The sequence below is a fragment of the Doryrhamphus excisus genome, linkage group LG12, assembly GCF_037039965.1.
Source record: "Doryrhamphus excisus strain RoL-2023G ecotype Guam linkage group LG12, RoL_Dexc_Guam_v1.1, whole genome shotgun sequence".
Taxonomy (NCBI): domain Eukaryota; kingdom Metazoa; phylum Chordata; class Actinopteri; order Syngnathiformes; family Syngnathidae; genus Doryrhamphus; species Doryrhamphus excisus.
In genome coordinates, this window is record NC_136368.1 from 2,806,953 (window position 1) to 2,825,829 (window position 18,877).

Consider the following 18,877-nt stretch of genomic DNA (forward strand, 5'->3'; position numbering starts at 1 on the left):
TATCAGAAAGGACTTTTAAGGGCTGATTTTTCCCCCTAATAAGCACGGCGTCTGATTGAATGTTTTGCGTCTTCTGAGAAGCGGCGCTTCCTTTTGCGGCGTGTGCGTGACACAGGCATTCCGCTAGCTTTGAGATGATGGTTACATTCACAAAGTAATTATGCGCTGGAGAGTCCAGAAATAAGGTTTAATTACACAGTAATCTCTGGTGATGGACACCAGGAAGTGCGAGCGCTGCCAGCCTGCAATCCATCAATGCCAAACCTCTGGCCACTTTTAATTTCTCCTCATTTGCATCATAACCTCGGCACCAAGTTGCACAAATGCTGTTAAATGTTAATAGGACCTGTCTCTCCGCTCAGAATGAGGCTTAAGCCATTCCCCATTCTGCTTCCTTCACTGGGCTCTCACCCTGCTATCTCTGCAGCCCATATCTCCCCGCTCACGTTCTCACCAGCCTTCACATAAATTGGCCTTCTTCAGAAGAAAAGCCGCACACAGGAGACGCGCATGGTCACTGCTGTGCTAATTGGGAGCAATGTGTAAAGTTTTATCCAACAAGTACGTGCGATTGTGTGTCTACAAATGCAGAAAAGCATAAAAACAGCAGCGGCGTCGGCGTCGGCGGCGGCGGCAACCCCGACCGCAGATGAAATCATGTTTTGCACAAATGGAGACTTGTTATTGAGGCCGTTGACACGTTGCTTCGCCTCTTCAGGTATTTAAAAGGTTGATTAGATCCAGGAAATCTCATTATCTGCCCGTCTCCTTCATATATTCCGAGTGCGCTCCTTAATATACACCGCCGGCTTCTTCAACCTCCTCTCCGGAGAACGGAAAGTCGCTTTTTCAGCGCCCTGCTAAACGCCTGCCTCCAATAAATACGCCCACTCCCCCGGCAGCCACCCTCATGGACAATATTCACTCTTGTTATCTCACTCTGGATATCCAACAGCTGAGCCTCAGACTCTTAGTGGAGGCTGACTATGAGATGTCTTGTTATTCAGTGTCAAACACCTTTTGTCACCCATGATAGCATCAAAGTATTTCTCCTTTGGTACTAAATACTAAATGTACTTTTCCAATAACATTTTCTTGAGTAAAAATGGCTGAATTTGCACATTTCCTGGTTCAAAACAGGACAGGATGCTGAGATGAGCGTCTCTTCTCAGCTTCGTCTGCAAGCCCTGCCTCCCGTCTGAGTGTACATACACTATGTACTGTACACCATATCATACATACCGTATATACCGTACAGTATGTTCCATGCTGTATATACCATACTGTACCATGCCTACCATATATACTGTACCGTAAATGCCATACCATATGTGCCATACTGTATATACCGTGTCATGCCATACATACCATATATACCATACCATGCCATATATACCATACCACATATACCATACCCTTCCATACATACCGTAAATGCCATACCATATATACCATACTGTATATACCGTGCCATGCCATACATACCACATATACCATACTGTATATACCATACCATGCCATGTATACCATACCGCATATACCATACCCTTCCATACATACCATACTGTATATACCATACCCTTCCATACATACTGTAAATACCATACCTTATATGCCATACCATATATACTGTACTGTATATACCATACCCTTCCATAAGTACCATATGTACCATACTGTAAATACCATACCCTTCCATACTTACCATATATACCATACTGTATATACCACACCCTTCATTACGTACCATATATACTGTACCATACAGTATCTACCATACCATAGCATACATAGCGTATATAGCACATATACCATTCCATAGCATACATAACGTAGATAGCACATATACCATTCCATAGCATACATAGCGTATATAGCACATATACCATTCCATAGCATACATAGCGTATATAGCACATATACCATTCCATAGCATACATAGCGTATATAGCACATATACCATTCCATAGCATACATAGCGTATATAGCACATATACCATTCCATAGCATACATAGCGTATATAGCACATATACCATTCCATAGCATACATAGCGTATATAGCACATATACCATTCCATAGCATACATAGCGTATATAGCACATATACCATTCCATAGCATACATAGCGTAGATAGCACATATACCATTCCATAGCATACATAGCGTATATAGCACATATACCATTCCATAGCATACATAGCGTATATAGCACATATACCATTCCATAGCATACATAGCTTATATAGCACATATACCATTCCATAGCATACATAGCGTATATAGCACATATACCATTCCATAGCATACATAGCGTAGATAGCACATATACCATTCCATAGCATACATAGCGTAGATAGCACATATACCATTCCATAGCATACATAGCGTATATAGCACATATACCATTCCATAGCATACATAGCGTATATAGCACATATACCATTCCATATCATACATAGCGTATATAGCACATATACCATTCCATAGCATACATAGCGTATATAGCACATATACCATTCCATAGCATACATAGCGTATATAGCACATATACCATTCCATAGCATACATAGCGTATATAGCACATATACCATTCCATAGCATACATAGCGTATATAGCACATATACCATTCCATATCATACATAGCGTATATAGCACATATACCATTCCATAGCATACATAGCTTATATAGCACATATACCATTCCATAGCATACATAGCGTATATAGCACATATACCATTCCATAGCATACATAGCGTAGATAGCACATATACCATTCCATAGCATACATAGCGTAGATAGCACATATACCATTCCATAGCATACATAGCGTATATAGCACATATACCATTCCATAGCATACATAGCGTATATAGCACATATACCATTCCATATCATACATAGCGTATATAGCACATATACCATTCCATAGCATACATAGCGTATATAGCACATATACCATTCCATATCATACATAGCGTATATAGCACATATACCATTCCATAGCATACATAGCGTATATAGCACATATACCATTCCATAGCATACATAGCGTATATAGCACATATACCATTCCATATCATACATAGCGTATATAGCACATATACCATTCCATAGCATACATAGCGTATATAGCACATATACCATTCCATAGCATACATAGCGTATATAGCACATATACCATTCCATAGCATACATAGCGTAGATAGCACATATACCATTCCATAGCATACATAGCGTAGATAGCACATACCATAGCATCCGGCGTTTGTTCAGTGTAAAGACTTGTGGCTGTGGTGTAATATGTTTTTGATGAGGGCGTGGCCTCCAGCATCCGTGTTTGGATGACGTTTGCGTCCTTTTCCATCATAACCACCGCTCAGACACGAAGGTCTATACTTTTCATATTTTCTCTATTTTCAGTCTGATGTGTGTTAAGTGGATGAAATCATCCCAAATCATGTCTCCATGTGCTTCACACTTGTGTCCGCCGTGCAGCAGCGTCTTATTTTCTTCCAAATACAAATATTATCTTCTACATGCAGTGTGTGTGTTGGTGTGTGTGTGTGTGTGTTGGTGTGTGTGTGTTGGTGTGTGTGTGTTGGTGTGTGTGATGGCTGCCATTCCCATAATTCCTGCTCGTATTTTCTTTGACCACCTGAGTGTGAGGCCTGCTTGGAAAGATCATGATATCATATTTCATCAGGATGTGAAATCATTGTTCGATGCTAGATTTGATGAGAAGATGAATTCATGGTCATATTTTCAACATTCCTGAAGGGCAATTCATTCATTCATTCATTCATTCATTCATTCATTCATTCATTCATTCATTCATTCATTCATTTTCTACCGCTTTTCCTCACGAGGGTCGCAGGGGTGCTGGAGCCTATCCCAGCTGTCTTTTAGTGAGAGGCACGGTACACCCTGGACTGGTGGCCAGCCAATCACAGGGCACATATAGACAAACAACCATTCACACTCACATTCATACCTATGGACAATTTGGAGTCGCTAATTAACCTAGCATGTTTTTTGGAATGTGGGAGGAAACCGGAGTACCCGGAGAAAACCCACGCATGCACGGGATGAGAACATGCAAACTCCACACAGAGATGGCCCAGGGTGGAATTGAACCCTGGTCTCCTAGCTGTGAGGTCTGCGCGCTAACCATTTCATTCATTCATTTATTCATTCATTTTCTACCGCTTTTCCTCACGAGGGTCGCGAGGGTGCTGGAGCCTATCCCAGCTGTCTTCTGGCGGGAGGCGGGGTACACCCTGGACTGGTGGCCAGCCAATCACAGGGCACATATAGACAAACAACCATTCACACTCACATTCATACCTATGGACAATTTGGAGTCGCCAATTAACCTAGCATGTTTTTGGAATGTGGGAGGAAACCGGAGTACCCGGAGAAAACCCACGCATGCACGGGATGAGAACATGCAAAGGGTGGAATTGAACCCTGGTCTCCTAGCTGTGAGGTCTGCGCGCTAACCACTCGACCGCCGTGCCGCCCGGAATTCAAGTAATAATAATAAACGGACAGGAGTGAGCCAATGTCCGTGTGGTCAGATGCGTGGGCGTGTTCCGCCCCGGCAGGGAACAAGAGGAACTAATGGGGAGCAAAGATGGAGGAGTAGAAGCTCCTTGGTCGCGCCAATCATGGGAAACACCAAACATCACTCTTTTTTCACTTTCATCCTTGCCGGCGTAACGTCATTATCGCCAGCAGATCTCTGACAGGGGCCGTGTTATCCCCGCGCTGGGGAAATGCAAATTGATTTCACATCTGCCATGGCATTTTTACACCGTCATTTCCTGCGCAGATATGAAAAGCACACAAATGTCAAACTGTGCAGGGATTATATCCATCGGAGAGTGTTGTTTATTCATCACAATGTCTCCAGAACAAGATACTTCCTAATGTCTCCTTGACTGAGCAACCTTCTTATGACGGCTTGAGATGGAACCTCGCTTTGGCTTCACTGCTTCCACGTCTCAGACGACCTCTTATTATTATTATTATTATTATAACTTATTCACTTTCCTAGCGGGCTACGACACGACAGCGAGGCCCCTGTGCTCCACTCGCACCTCCAAATATGTGCCTTCAAGACTTACATGTGGGAATAGTCCAAAATCGTCTTATACCCACGAATGAAGCAGATGTTACACATGTTCACCTCAACTAAACATGGACAGCAATCAAAGTATCAAATCGGAATATGAGGCATTCTGCATTGAAAGGGGTTGTGATGACATGTAGGATGGTAATGTTGGCAGAGACACACAAGCACCAGACTTGATGGGCGGAATGATAGAGATGTCTTCATGTAATACAAATACAGTACACGGGAACAACGAGTTGTTCAATAATATACATATATTTTTCAGTCTGCTCATTTGTCATGAAATACTACAACGCTTCGAAAAATACAAAGTAAAGCAAGTATTCTCTGGTCAACTCCAGCCGGTGAGCTACTGCTAGCTTTGGAGCTACCTGTTGGAGACCCCTGTGATAGCGTCGCTAGCTGAAACGATCACTTCAAAGAACGCAAATGTCTCTCCTTGGTCCATTCTTGTCTTAAAGATTCCTCTTTTTGGAAAAATGAAACTTATGTATGACCGGGGTACTGTGAACATCCAGCAGCAACACGACGTTTTGGCATGGCTACTGTTTGGATGAAAAATCTACTGAAGTATGTCCACATCTACCTGGAGAAGCCTTTGTTTATTCTCTATTAGCTTTTGGTATTAATTATAAATGTCATTTTTCATCATCTGCCATTCACTTACAAAAATGGAAGAATGTAGAAGATAATTACAGACAATACATAACATATTGAAGCAAAGTTGATGCACCATGTCAGGGGTCCTTTAATGTCACAGGCGGGACAGAAAAGAGCGCTTGATTTGCTCACCTGCACGGGTAGTCTCGCCTCATACATGATTAGTCATCTGAGCTATTTTTATAGCTCAGATAATAATAATAATAATAATAATAGTAATAATAATAATGATAATATTAACTTTATAATAGTAATGATAATATTAACATAATAATAATAATAATAATGATAATTTTCTACCGCTTTTCCTCACAAGGATCGTGGGGGGTGCTGGAGCCTATCCCAGCTGTCTTCGGGCGTGAGGCGGGGTACACCCTGGACTGGTGGCCAGCCAATCACAGGGCACATATAGACAAACAACCATTCACACTCACATTCATACCTATGGACAATTTGGAGTGGCTAATTAACCTAGCATGTTTTTGGAATGTGGGAGGAAACCGGAGTACCCGCATGCACGGGATGAGAACATGCAAATAATAATCATAATAATCATAATAATAATAATATCTGAGCTATAAAAATAGCTCAGATGACCAATCATGTAAAAATAATAATAATATTATTATTATTCTAATAATAATCCCATAATTTCTCATAAGACACCCCGTGGCTAGCGGCCATTTTATACCGTGTTCTGTGGTTACATCAACATGAAAGCTACCAAAAGAAACATCAAACTCCCCTTTTTCATCAAATTAAAAGTTTGTTTCTGTCTTTTTGCGCCCTTAAGTCATCAGTGTAGAACATGGGTAAGTTTCAGGGAAATATCAGTTCCCGACTAAAACAACGCAGCTTTTTGTGAAAAGATCCATTCCAAGCAAAGACATATAAAAAGAGCCACCATTTCCAGGCCTGTGCCTTGGCTTCCGAGTGATCCGAGTGATCCGAGCACTCCCGCGACGTCTTGCCGCAGCTTCTGTCTTTCACCAGCATGTTGCTTGACTCGTGAATGGCACGTCCCGGTGGGACTCGGATGAGCGTGAATATTTGCTTCCAAAGTGGAGTGGCTGCGATGTGGAAGCGGAACGGAAGGCGCACGGTTAAATGAAGGTCAAAAGCAATTGAGAAGTTTGTCAGAATGTGATGACATAAGCAAGAGGCGCTGTTATTGTAGCCGAGCTGGAGGTGCACACAAACATATTGAAATGACAGCAAGAGCGCAGCTGCCAGCACACTGGCAGGAATGATTTGCCCCGAGCCTTTTTTTTTCCTCTTCTTGCTTTGCCTTTGTGTGTCCCCTCACCCGCCTTCCCTCGCATGGCTGCCTGCCAGATGCCGGCACTGACACATCCGCATGTAATCAGATTACAAAGCCTTCTCTCTTTAAGCGGCATAAACACGCCGCTTTTACGGATACTTCACACCGATGCGCGTGTCTGGCGCTCTCAGACCAGCTGATCACAGGGCGCACCGCAACCACCACTGTTCCACCGGACTGATGACGCGTACTCCATCTTGGGCGGGCGGGCAGGGGGGAGATGCTTCCAAATGACGTCGCAGCGAGCGTTTGTATCGATCACCGATGATCCTACGTCTGCATCTGATGAATAAAAGCAACGCACCCTGAAGCCAATTGCGAGGTTAGGCTGAGCCATATAAAAGTACAAGAATCTTTTCTTGTTAAGCCCTTGAGGAAGACAATAAATACATCTTTTTTTTAAGAGCTGCTGAAAATTCTTGGCCTTCGTTTTGCTCGTCCTGAAATTTCTCTGTCTGCTCTCTAACAAATATTTTCTCTTTCAATGTGTTTCTTCTACTTCTGCATATTCTTGCAGATCATTATCACTTGTATATTTACTTATTGATTGATTTATTACCCTCCCAGTCCTGGTGCATCTTGGGACATCTACACTATTTTCTATTGTTATTATTTTATAGTATTTTTATATTTTTTATGATGTTTACAATTTTTATCACATTGTCTTTGACCTAAATACACTTTTTTAACATCATTAGAGCACTCTAGACAGGAAATAACACCCCTATAGTCACACTTAAACTCCTAGTACCCACACTTGTATATTTACTTATTGATTGATTTATTACCCTCCCAGTCCCGGTGCATCTTGGGACATCTACACTATTTTCTATTGTTATTATTTTATAGTATTTTTATATTTGTTATGATGTTTACTATTTCTATTACATTGTCTTTGACCTAAATACACTTTTTTTAACATCATTAGAGCACTCTAGACAGGAAATAACACCCCTATAGTCACACTTAAACTCCTAATACCCACACTTGTATATTTACTTATTACCCTCCCAGTCCCGGTGCATCTTGGGACATCTACACTACTTTCTATTGTTATTATTTTATAGTATTTTTATATTTGTTATGATGTTTACTATTTCTATTACATTGTCTTTGACCTAAATACACTTTTTTAACATCATTAGAGCACTCTAGACAGGAAATAACACCCCTATAGTCACACTTAAACTCCTAATACCCACACTTGTATATTTACTTATTGATTGATTTATTACCCTCCCAGTCCCGGTGCATCTTGGGACATCTACACTATTTTCTATTGTTATTATTTTATAGTATTTTTATATTTGTTATGATGTTTACTATTTCTATTACATTGTCTTTGACCTAAATACACTTTTTTAACATCATTAGAGCACTCTAGACAGGAAATAACACCCCTATAGTCGCACTTAAACTCCTAGTACACAATATAGTAGACATAATAATACATTTTATTTGTATAGCGCTTTTCAAAATACTCAAAGACACAGAAAAATTGAGTTGAATGAAAACAAACAAACAGAGTAAAAGATATGTTAAAATACAACATTCATTCGTTTATACACAGTTAAAACATGGGTAAAAGCGGGGCGGGGCACAGCAGTCAGGTATAATAATTAATAAAATAATAATAAAAACAGATTTAAAGAGGTGGGTTTTTAGTCCACATAGCAACACAGTGTACCCAACTAGGTTGTTAGCCTCCAATTTATTTATCCTACACTGAAACTAAGTGAGGAAATAGGAGCAAATATATGTACCACTTCCACACCAAATTATCATGTGTTTGATAAAGTGATGAGGGAGTGATAGTTCATATACTGTATGTTAGCTCCAAACATGCACTTGTATACTGTATGTGTACTATGTGTAAAGGCATCAAACTCGCGTCAAAAGCCTCAAATATATTTACTGTATGTACATGACAAAGAAATAATAGTCATAATAACTAATAAAACAATAACAACACATATTTTCATGGGCATAATCTTCAGGCTTTCACCGGCCAAAGCTGGCCCCCGGGCCTTGAGTTGGCAACCAAATGAAGTATGCTAAGCCAGGTCCCCGTGTACTGAGTGGGAGGTGTACTGCAGTACTGCACAGCAGCGGCGTAGTGCAAGTGGAGGTACGGGTGCTGAGACCGCCGCTCTGTCCAATCAGGTTGATGACAAGCTAAAAGCCCCCCATTGATGTTGGAGTGTGAGAAGGCCTCTCGCCTCCAGACCCTTCTTTCATTCATCTCAGCAACATCAGGGAGCTCAAGCTCGGCGTCACTCAAAGCTTCTCTCCTTTGAAATTCCCCAAGGCCCCCACCCCCCCTCCACCCCCCCTCTCGGAATTAAGCTCGCTTCTGTTTCACCAAAGATGAGACCGGCCGATTTTTCTCACACGCCGCTTTCCGCCCCTCGGAAATCTCTCCTAAAACGCAAACACACGCAAGGAAAGACTTGGACTGGAGAGCGGCAAGCTGATTGGCCGCAACACATGTCCGTCATCCAGCTGTTTCCAGGAAATAGTGGAGGAAAAAACCCAAACATTGACATGACCCGACCTCTCCGCACCTCGGCCTCAAGGACAGCGTGGATGCTCTTCTTCATCCAACAGCAACACAACCTTCATTCTACACACAACAACCTGACTGTACTACAGTCTACTACATTCACACCCTGATTGTACTACATTCACACCCTGACTGTACTACAGTCTACTACATTCACACCCTGACTGTACTACATTCACACCTTGACTGTACTACAGTCTACTACATTCACACCCTGACTGTACTACATTCACACCCTGACTGTACTACATTCACACCCTGACTGTACCACAGTCTACTACATTCACACCCTGACTGTACTACAGTCTACTACATTCACACCCTGACTGTACCACAGTCTACTACATTCACACCCTGACTGTACTACAGTCTACTACATTCACACCCTGACTGTACTACATTCACACCCTGACTGTACTACAGTCTACTACATTCACACCCTGACTGTACTACATTCACACCCCGAGTCTACTACATTCACACCCCGACTCTACTGCAATCACACCCTGAGTCTACTACATTCATACCCCAAGTGTACTACATTCACACCCCGAGTCTACTACATTCACACCCCGACTCTACTACATTCACACCTCGAGTCTACTACATTCACACCCCGAGTCTACTACATTCACACCTCGAGTCTACTACATTCACACCCCGAGTCTACTACATTCACACCTCGAGTCTACTACATTCACACCCCGAGTCTACTACATTCACACCTCGAGTCTACTACATCACACCTCGAGTCTACTACATTCACACCCCGAGTCTACTACATTCACACCTCAAGTCTACTACATTCACACCTCGAGTCTACTACATTCACACCCTGAGTCTACTACATTCACACCTCAAGTCTACTACATTCACACCCTGAGTCTACTACATTCACACCTCAAGTCTACTACATTCATCCCTCAAGTCTACTACATTCACACCCCGAGTCTACTACATTCACACCCCAAGTCTACTACATTCACACCCCGAGTCTACTACATTCACACCCTGAGTCTACTACATTCACACCCTGAGTCTACTACATTCACACCTCAAGTCTACTACATTCACACCCTGAGTCTACTACATTCACACCCTGAGTGTGAATGCTCCATTCACACCCCGACTCTACTACATTCACACCTCGAATTTACTGCATTCACACCCCGAGTCTACTACATTCACACCCCAAGTCTACTACATTCACACCCCGAGTCTACTACATTCACACCCTGAGTCTACTACATTCACACCTCAAGTCTACTACATTCACACCCTGAGTCTACTACATTCACACCCTGAGTCTACTACATTCACACCCTGAGTCTACTACATTCACACCTCAAGTCTACTACATTCACACCCTGAGTCTACTACATTCACACCCTGAGTCTACTACATTCACAGCCCAAGTCTACTACATTCACACCCTGACCCTACATGGTCACATGGAAAACATGCTGCCATGGTTACATCAATATTATACTGTACATAAATCATATCTTGATATAAAAGTATTGTTTTCTTTTCAAAACGAATAGTAAAATAAAAGAATGAGCTAAAGTTAAAGCTCCCCAACTGGAAGGACACCTGGAGACACGAAAAAGGAAAAGCACTCCTAATAAGAGGAGCGATTCTCCAGAAAAGATGATGTGAGCGTATTCGGAGCACATCCAAAGGCGAGGGACGGCACGCTCCCTTTGCGGCCTCATTATCATTCTCAGGTTATCCCGGGCCCGGGGAATCTGGAACGCAAACGAATTAGTGAGAATTAAGAAGTCTCCGCGGTCTCCAACCTCTCCAAATCTCCTCCAAGATGAAAGCTACATGGCCGGCACCCCACCCTCGTGCACACGCACGTGCACACCATCTGTGAGTAACACCAACGAACGACCGTGGGTTGGCGTTGCCGGGGGTGACTGTATTCGGGCACACGCTCCGAGCTTCCACAATAAAGGAGCGCTTGATTTGCGGGAAATAAGATTACCTCGGCGGCACGGCGGTCTAGTGGTTAGCGCGCAGACCTCACAGGTAGGAGACCAGGGCTCAATTCCACCCTCGGGCATCTCTGTGTGGAGTTTGCATGTTCTCATCCCGTGCATGCGTGGGTTTTCTCCGGGTACTCCGGTTTCCTCCCACATTCCAAAAACATGCTAGGTTAATTAGCGACTCCAAATTGTCCATAGGTATGAATGTGAGTGTGAATGGTTGTTTGTCTATATGTGCCCTGTGATTGGCTGGCCACCAGTCCAGGGTGTACCCCGCCTCTCGCCTGAAGACAGCTGGGATAGGCTCCAGCACCTCCCGCGACCCTCATGAGGAAAAAGCTGTAGAAAATGAATGAATGAATGAAGATTACCTCTTTTTTTTTTTCAATGGAAGGTTATGGGATTTATGAAGATGACGCCATAATTGCCTCATGTGGCGCAGTCCTAATATCTATCATCAGTATTTCTATTTTTGACATCTAACAACACACCTCAATGTCTACACAGTAAATAGGCCAATAATAATGATTGTTGTTAGAATGACCCCCGACCTTTTTTAATATATCTACACTATATAGCAGCCCCCCCCCCCCCCCCCCCGCCCCAACCCAAAAGATGATGCAGTAATGATGTTCCCGTCCTCCTTCCTTCCCAGCCATCAGACCTTTAGTGACAGACTGCAGAGGCTCCCTCCCTCTCCCTCAGCTCATCCGGCATCTCACCCTGCCCTCGCGCTGGACATCAAATGACCAGCTCACCCCCCTGAGGAGCTCTCAAGTTTCTTCATTTCAGCGGCCGCCCGGCTCCCCCCTGGTCAGCAGCCGGCCCCCGCTGCATGGGAAAGAAGGACATCTGCCCGGCTGAGTGGAAAGTAAGGGACAGGCTGCCTCAACCGGCCGTCTGTCGGCTCTCCCCTCCTTGTTATTCAGGGGAGGATGCGGGGATGTGATATGTGGCATTGTTTGTGCCATACTGGTCGGAGAAGCGGGGGGGGGGGGGGGGAGGGGTGGCCGGCTGGGCTAATGCAGCAAACATAACACTGCTGGACCTCCGTGCTTCTCAGCACACGCCAGCAGCAAATGAATGTGATGAATAAACCTGGAAAACCTCTCAGCTGCTTCTTTGGATTTCCCATCAGAAGGAATATACTGGTATATACTGGTATATATATATATATACATATATACATATATATATATATATATATATATGGGGTCACCATACACCAGACAAGTGCAATAGAAAAATTGTATGATTCCGTTCATGCCATTGTTCTATGGCAGGGTACCCCAACACTGGGATGGGAAACTTTTTTTTTAATGCTAATTTGTAAAGAACTATATCATATTTTATGGAAATGCATATCAATTTAAAAATACGGGACACATGCCATCATTCATTCATTCATTTTCTACCGCTTTTTCCTCACGAGGGTCTATCCCTATCCCAGCTGTCTTCGGGCGAGAGGCGGGGTACACCCTGGACTGGTCGGCAGCCAATCACAGGGCACATATAGACAAACAACCATTCACACTCACATTCATACCTATGGACAATTTGGAGTCGCTAATTAACCTAGCATGTTTTCGGAATGTGGGAGGAAACCGGAGTACCCGGAGAAAACCCACGCATGCACGAGGAGAACATGCAAACTCCACACAGAGATGGCCGAGGGTGGAATTGAACCCTGCGCGCTAACCACTCGACCGCCGTACCGCTCACATGCCATTATTTCATGCAAAAAAAATATACAGTCCTAAAGTTTTTGCATGATTTTTGCAAGTAGCATCCCGTCCCCCTTTTATTGACGTTTGAAAGCACCATTGTGCATGTGCTAACTTCCTGCAACGCTGCACATTAGTGAACAGTACGGTATTTCCTGGACCGTAGTTCGCTCCGGAGTATAAGTGGCAGGACCAGCCAAACCATGGATACAGTATTATACTGTCATTGTACCGTATCTTTCACCTCATATTTGGAGATTTGTGGGAACAGGAGCCGGTCCATTGGTTGGGGACCCCTGCTCTATGGATCAAAGGGACCAAAGTGCTGGAAGCCATGCACAGACTGAACTCTCTTTCTGCATGTTTTAGGCAAGAGACGAGGAAAACCGACACTCACGAGGTAATATATTGAATATTTGCTTCCTTTTCCATTTCTTGTGTGATTCATTCCTGAATGTGTTGTCGTCCCAGGCATTCTTTTTCTGAATGAGACATCTTCCATCCACATTCTAATCTAGTGAGATTCTTCGACATGAGAAACAATAAGAGACTCGCTAAAGCAGAGACAGAGAGTGATTTCCAAGACGTTAACCACAAGCAAATGCAAAAATTCCCAGGATAAAATGGCACAAAGAGCCAGCCTTGTGAGATACGCATCATCTTTTGCTAAAAAAAGAGCTGCAAAAAAGCCAAAGAAGAAGCAAAAGACATGTCAAGTAAGGAAGTCACAAGTTCTGGCCAGATACAAAAGTATCTGGTGGTCACCAGGCCTGGGAGGATGACCAGTAAACCACACGGATAATCAATACACTGTGCCTTAGTCTGGGTGGGTGGAGACGGGGCTGCGAGCATACACACACAGTGTAACCTCGTAGAAATGACACTAGTACATTGCAATATATTGTCTTGAGGTCATGGGGGTGACACCTCTCAGCTGAACCACAGTAAACCGAGGCTATTCCAGGTAGATGGTGGACCTGCTTCATCCGTGCCAAAATGTCGTGTTGCTGCTGGATGTTTACAGTTTCTTTTCTTTCCCAACAGAGGAAGCTTTAAGACAACAATGGACCAAGGAGATACAGATGGTCGCCAACCTGGAGTTGTGCTCTTTGCAGTGATCATTTCACTGATGACTGCTATGAAGGAACACCTTTGGCTTGAAGTATGTAGGATGCTATGTACTACAAAAAAGAATGTGTTGTAAACACAATTCCATGATAGCGACAAGGCCGTAAAGAATTCTATGCGTTATATAAACATCTTTTCACAGCCATATGTATGTTTACTGTGGGAGGCGGGGCTATAAAGAGCCTTTCCTGCTTATTAAGAAGGCGTTTTCAAAGAATAATTAAAGGATAACTCCTCTAGTGTTTGATGCTGCTCCTCTCATGAAGTCCAAACGATGGTTGGACTTCGAAGGAGCCGACACACGGACGTTGTGAAAAGCAAATGGGGGCGTCACACGTCTCCCGTCATCTTTCCCTGATGTAAACACTGATTATTTCGTAATGATTAGCTCCCAACTAATTAAAGGAGGCCCGCCGCGACCTGTTCCATCAGGGAAAGGTTGAGCGATCGATAGGCGCATATTTGCATAAAAATCTATTTGAGCGGAACGGAAGGATCAGGGCTGAGCTCCTCGGATAAAGACGTCCGCTCCCTCTTTGCCCGAGCCAACCGCAGCGTTCATTTCTCTGCTTGCCAACTTAATATTTGTTCTTTGCTTTGCGGTGATTTCTAAATGGGGTCAGAGTTCAGCGGCGTGTGGCTGGAGGGAGTGAGGGTGTGCGCGCATATTAATTAGCATAAAGGCACTTCAACTTCTGCTGCCTGACTTTGCCTTTAATTGGATTATGCGGGGAAGTGTCGAAAGCCGGCAAAGACTGGCAAATCCAAGCACTGAAGCATCGCTGATGATGTCATTCCGCAATCCGACACCGCACGGAGGGGCGGCGTACTGTAAATGATCCTCCGCTTTGGGCTGCTGGCCGCCAGCCGAGCAGAGGAGGAGCGCTCGCAGGAGCCCCACACCTCCTGGACCGAGGCGGAGGTGAAGGAGAGACGAGCGCGCTCTCCTTGTCAGCTGCAAGGGTAATTACTGCTGGCTGAAATTACTCAACATTTGTTTATTAGCTCCCCAGAGCACACTGTAAATAGATTGTCTGTTATAGTCCGATCACATTAAAAGCCAGCAGCCCCCCCTTCCCGCCTGCTGCTCACTTATTGAACATCTCCAAGCAAGGAGCCATGTTAAATGTGATTGTTTTCCATTAGCCACATCCTGTCTAATACCTCACATGTGCACTGCAATTACTGCATTCTGCCACGCTACATAACCTTCATTAGTGGACTCCTGCAGCAGCCCCCTCCTCCAATAAACACAGCTCTGGTTGTTATTCATGAGTAAGGAGTGTTTTGATGAAGTATTGATTTGAACATGGACACCGGCTGCCTTGTTGTGCATGGAGATGGTGTGACTGTGCAAAATGGAAGAAGAAAAAAAAAAAAAAAAAGCCAGCAGGCCGTGTCTTCTCCGCTATTCATCCTGCTCGCTGTCAAAGATGACATTCTGAAACAGTTGACCCACTGAAAATGAATTCTTGGCCGGAGCCAAGTGACAGAAGCGAGCGAATCATACCCCGAAACTGTTTCAAGATTAAAAGCAGAGGCAGGCGCGGGCCTGTCACAAGAGGACCGGGCGGCTGGAGAAAAAAAAAAAAAAGGCGAGGAACGTGTCGTGTATGCGTTGGCGCTTTCAAATCCCGGTAAAGACGATTAGATCAATTTTACGCCATTACGCCAATTAACTTCCTCCACCCGACGCATCCAAATGTTGCTCCCAAAACTCCCGCCGGTCTGACCCAAACGCATGTCAGCGTCGAAAACCTGGACCCCCCTGACATTTCATACAGGGGAGTGGGTGCCGTAATTGGCACCCATGTATGAGGGAGTGATGTCATCATACCGATAAATCAGATTATTTTAGTAAAAATGGTCCAAGATTATGCAGGTGAGCAAATCAAGCGCTCCTTTAACTTCCCCTGAACTCACTCGTAAACAGAACAGAAAAACCCATGGAGCACACAAAAAACCTGAAAAGTACTAAAGGTTTCCCAGAGACCTCCGTGGCATCACTGCGGCTGCTTGGAGCGTGTGCCCGAATACAGTGCACCTTGCTGGGCCACAGCAGGTGGCTCCTCCCCCTCTATACTCTGGTTCTCCTGGTAGTAGTTTTCGCTAGTTGTCACATCATCATCAGGACTCGTGCTAATTTTTTCCAGTCCTTTTTACCTTCAGGTGTGCAGAAACCACACTTCCAGCCGATATCAAAAGGTAGTTAGCTACGGTAACCGTATCGGTCTTGAGAAGAAAGATATGGCGCATTTCTATTTCATACATTTCATAGATTTTCCAACACAATTTTCCACGATACAGTATGGACGTCCATGCACTCATCCATTGCAATCTTGTTTATGCTAGCATAAATCAGCCATGCAGTATGGCGGTCTGTTGGTTCCAGCCCGATAAGTGAATTTCTGTCGGATTCAGTATTAATAAATGGGATACTTTCCTAGTTGTAGCATTGAAAACCTTGTGTTTTTAACATTATTAGAGCCTTGTAGTCATTAAATAACACCCCTATAGTCACCTTTACATTCCGATTACTCTTTGTTTACAGCAGCAACTCGCCTCCAGAATGACAAAGTAAGAAGCCAAAACGTTACCACTTCCGCACAGAATGAGAAGAGACCTATTTGCATGCATGTCATGGCTGACTTCATGCAGTGTAATGTAGAGGCATGTCTCATCAGTGGAACATCACTGATGCCTAGTGACCACGGTGCTACAAGGTTCCGTACGATGAACCGGAACACGACTAGTGAGCTGTGGGACGGGAAGTTGAGCTTAATGGCGGCCAGGGGAGGCAGACAGGCATCCAGTACGATCAATATGTAAACTTCAACAACCAGAAAAATAATCAGGTTAAAGTTGAGTGAATGGTAATGAATGGGGGTCATGGATTCTGTGCGCTGTTACGAAGAGATGATGGAGACTGGCCTGGGATGATATTAGAGGGTAAGGACTTTTTAATGAGGTGTCGTGTGTACATTTGCTAACCTCCTACTTCCAAGGCCAACAAGCAAAGGCGTGCTTGAGCGAGGCGTGTACCTCCATGCTTTACAGCTCACTCGCATTTATTTGTGTCCACAATATTGATCTTTTTGTCAAGGGAGGCCTGCCGCCAGTGACATCGGGAGTGGGCGGGGGCTCCCGTGTAATTTGCGGGGGTCCTTTGCAAGCAAGGCATGGAGCGGGGGGGGACAGAGACATTTGTAAAAAGAGATATTTAGCGGGAAAATGAACTAACACAGCATGGCTTTGTGTGCCTGTGACAGGTAGAGCACGGCTCCCTGGGAACAAGAGTAATAAAGCGCTATCAGTCTGTTGCCTCGCTCTTCTTCTAATGCCCCCCTAATAAAAGGCACCGCTGAGGTGACTGTGCACAAATAAGGGCCTGGAGCTGCTGGACATCCATCCCAGCCCTCTGGAGCCACATTACACAAAGCTAATGGCCACTACAAGCTTCATTAGGATATTAATTCTCCACGTTTGTGAAGTGATTCCATCTGTAATGTGACAGTATCTGGCTGCTCGCGTGTTGTTATTGTTGTCCCTCCCTCCTCACAGACGATTCTTACTGCGCCGCTATCTCCTTTTCGCTCTTAGAGGCCGACAGAAATCTGATGATTGTGCTTGTCCTTTGAGATGGAGCCCAGCGGAGCACGTCCGAGTGCTGCCAAAAGCCCAGCTCCATCGGAGCAGGGGGAGCAGATGGCCGGGTCCGGCCCGGTACGGGAAACAAGCTCAGCAGAAGATGTCATTTTGCCTTTTTTTTTAAAGACGCGCCTCCCACCTGCAGAATGTCAATGGCACAATGACAACATCAAAACCGCATCTTCCCCGAAAAGCCAACCTCAGCTGAGATGAGTCTTCATCACTTTAACACCCTATCATATCGGTGGACCAGCCAGGACACCTTTCTTGTTGTTGAGCAAGTGTCTTAAAAAATGTAAAACAAGAGATAGTACTTTTTAAAATAATTCATTTAAGTATAGTTTGTGCACAATTGGTAAGGAGTAGAAGAAATGAGGATGTGGCCAAGTGACATGGCATGGATACTACCAGGAGAACCAGAATATAGAGGGGGAGGAGCCACTTATTGTGGCCCAGTAAGGTGCACCGTATTCGGGCACACGCTCCGAGGAGCCCCTGTGACGCCACAGAGGTCTGTGGCAAATCTTTTCTTTTCAAGCGTTTCAGGCGGCTCATCACTGAGCATTTGGTACAACTAGCATGCAAAATGTCCTCGGGAAGTGAACATGCTACTGCTTGGACTTGCAAGGAAATCTCACTTTTGTACAAAGTTTATATACTGTACTTAGGACTTGGCTTGTTTTTATGTGAAATCATTATTTAGAA